We start from the raw sequence: 3,097 nt of genomic DNA on the forward strand, positions 1-3,097 counted from the left end.
TGGAAGAGGATGAGGATAAGGATAAGGATAGGATGAGGAGGAGGATGAGGATGAGGAAGAGGATGAGGATGAGAATGAGTATGTGGATAGGATGAGGATGAGGTTGAGGAAGAGGATAGGATGAGGATGATGATGAGGACGAGAAGTAGGATGAGGATAGGATGTGCATGAGGACGAGGATAGGAGAGGATGAGGATGAGGATAGGGTGAGGATGAGATTGTGGAAGAGGATGAGGAAGAGGATGAGGATAAGACGAGGACGAGAATGAGGATGAGGATATGATGAGGATGAGGATGAGGATAGGATGAGGATTAGCATGAGATGAGGATGAAGATAAAGATGAAGATAGGATGAGAATAGGATGAGGATAGGATGAGGATAACGATAGGATGCGGATGAGGATGAGGATAGGATTTGGATGAGGATGAGGATAGGATGAGGATAAACAAGAGGATGAGGATGAGGATAGGATAAGGACGAGAACGAGGATGAGGATGAGGATGAGGATAGGATGAGGATGAGGATAGGATGAGGATGAGGATGAGGATGAGAAAGAGTATAGGATGAGGATGAGGATGAGGATAGGATAAGGATTAGGATGAGGATGAGGATGAGGATAGGAGGAAGATAGGAATGAGCATAGGATGAATAGGATGAGGATGACAATATGAGGACGACGACGATGAGGATGAGGATAGGATGAGGACGAGCAAAAGGATGAGGATGAGGAATAGAATGAGTATAGGATTTGGATGTGTGTGAGGATGAGGACGATATTGAGGATAAGGATAGGATGTGGATGAGGATGAGGATGAGGATATGAGGACGACGATGATGAGGATGAGAACGAGGAGAATAGGATGAGGATGAGGACGAGAATGAGGATGAGGATAGGATGTGGATGAGGATGAGGGGGGGATGAGGATGAGGATAGGTTAAGGATGTGGATGAGGATGAGGAGGAGGATGAGGATGAGGATTTTGGTGAGGTTAGGAAGAGGGTGAGGATAGGATCAGGATAGGATGCGGAGGAGGATGAGGATGAGGATAGGATGCGGAGTAGGATGAGGATGAGGATGAGGACTTGGATGAGGATGTGGAAGAGGATAGGATGAGGACGAGAATGAGCATGAGGATAGGATGAGGATGACGATGAGGATATGATGAGGATAGGAGGAGGACAAGAATGAGGATGAGGGCGAGGATAGGATGAGGATGAGGATAGGATGAGGATGAGAATGTGGAGAAGGATGAGGATGAGGATAGGGTGAGGACGACGATGAGGATGAGGATGAGGACAAGGAGAATAGGATGAGGATGAGGATACGATGAGGATGAGCAAGAGGATGAGGATGTGGATATGATTAGGTTTATGATGAGGATAGGATGAGGAAGACGATGAGGATGAGGATGAGGATTGGATGAGGATGAGGTTGAGGAAGAGGAGAGGATGAGGATGAGTATGAGGATTAAGATAAGGATAAGGACTAGCATTTGGATGAGGACGAGGATGAGGATAGGATAGGTTGAGGATGAGGATAGGATGAGGATGAGAATGTGGAAGAGGATGAGGTTGAGTATAGGATGAGGACGAGAATGAGGATGAGGAAGAGCATCAGGATAGGAACAGGACGAGAATGAGGATGAGGATAGGACGAGGATGAGCAAGAGGATGAGGATGAGGCTAGGATGAGGAAGAGGATGAGGATGAGGACGAGAATGTGGATGAGGATAGGATGTGAATGAGAACGAGGATGATGATAGGATAGGATGAGGATGAGGATAGGATGAGGATGAGAATGTGGAAGAGGATGGATGAGTATAGGATGCGGACGAGAATGAGGATGAGGAAGAGGATCAGGATTGGATCAGGACGACAATGAGGATGTGGATAGCATAAGGGTGAGGATGAGCAAGAGGATTAGGATAAGGATGAGGATAGGATGAGTACAAGAATGAGGATGAGGATAGGATGATGACGAGAATGAGGATGACGATAGATTGAGGATGAGCATGAGGATAGGATGAGGAGGAGGATGAGGATGAGCATGAAGAAGAGGATGGGATGAGGACGAGAATGAGAATGAGGATAGGATGATGATGAGGATCAGGATTGGATGAGGACGAGAATGAGGATGAGGATAAGGAGGAGGATGAGGATAGGACGAGGAAGAGAATGAGGATGAGGATAGGATGAGGATGTGCAAGAGGATGAGTGTGAGGATAGGATGAGGACGAGAATGAGGATGAGGATGAGGATGAGGATCGGATGAGGACGAGGATGAGGATAGGATGAGGATAGGATGAGGACGAGGATAGGATGAGGATGAGGAAGAGGACGAGGATAAGATGAGGATGAGAATGAGGATGAGGATGAGGATGAGGATAGGTTGAGGACGAGAATGAGGATGAGGATGAGGATAGGACGAGGACGAGGATGAGGATGACGATAGGATGAGGATGAGGATAGGATGAGGAGGAGGACGAGGAGGATGAGGACGAGGAGGATGAGGACGAGGATGTGGATGAGGAAGAGGATAGGAGGAGGATGAGGATGAGGACGAGAATGAGAAGGAAGATAGGATTAGGATGACGATGAGGATAGGATGAGGACGAGAAAGAGAATGAGGATAGGATTAGGATGAGGATGAGGACAGGAAGAGGACGAGAATGAGGATGAGGATGACAATAGGATGAGGATGAGAATAAGAATGAAGATAGGATGAAGGTGAGGATAAAGATAGGATGAGGACTAGAATGAGGATGAGGATGAGGATAGGATGAGGATGAGAATGTGGAAGAAGATGAGGATAAGGATAAGGATAGGATGAGGAGGAGGAGGAGGATGAGGATGAGGATGAGGATGAGGATGAGGATGTGGATAGGATGAGGATGAGGTTGAGGAAGAGGACAGGATGAGGATGAGGATAGGTTGAGCACGAGGATGAGGATGAAGATAAGTAAGAGGATGAGGATAGGACTAGGACGAGAATGATGATGAGGATAGGATGAGGATGAGCAAGAGGATGAGGATGAGGATAGGATGAGGACGAGAATGAGGATGAGGATGAGGATGAGGATAGGATGAGGATGAGAA

Source organism: Lupinus angustifolius, chromosome LG15 (assembly GCF_001865875.1).
Source record: "Lupinus angustifolius cultivar Tanjil chromosome LG15, LupAngTanjil_v1.0, whole genome shotgun sequence".
Taxonomy (NCBI): Eukaryota; Viridiplantae; Streptophyta; class Magnoliopsida; order Fabales; family Fabaceae; genus Lupinus; species Lupinus angustifolius.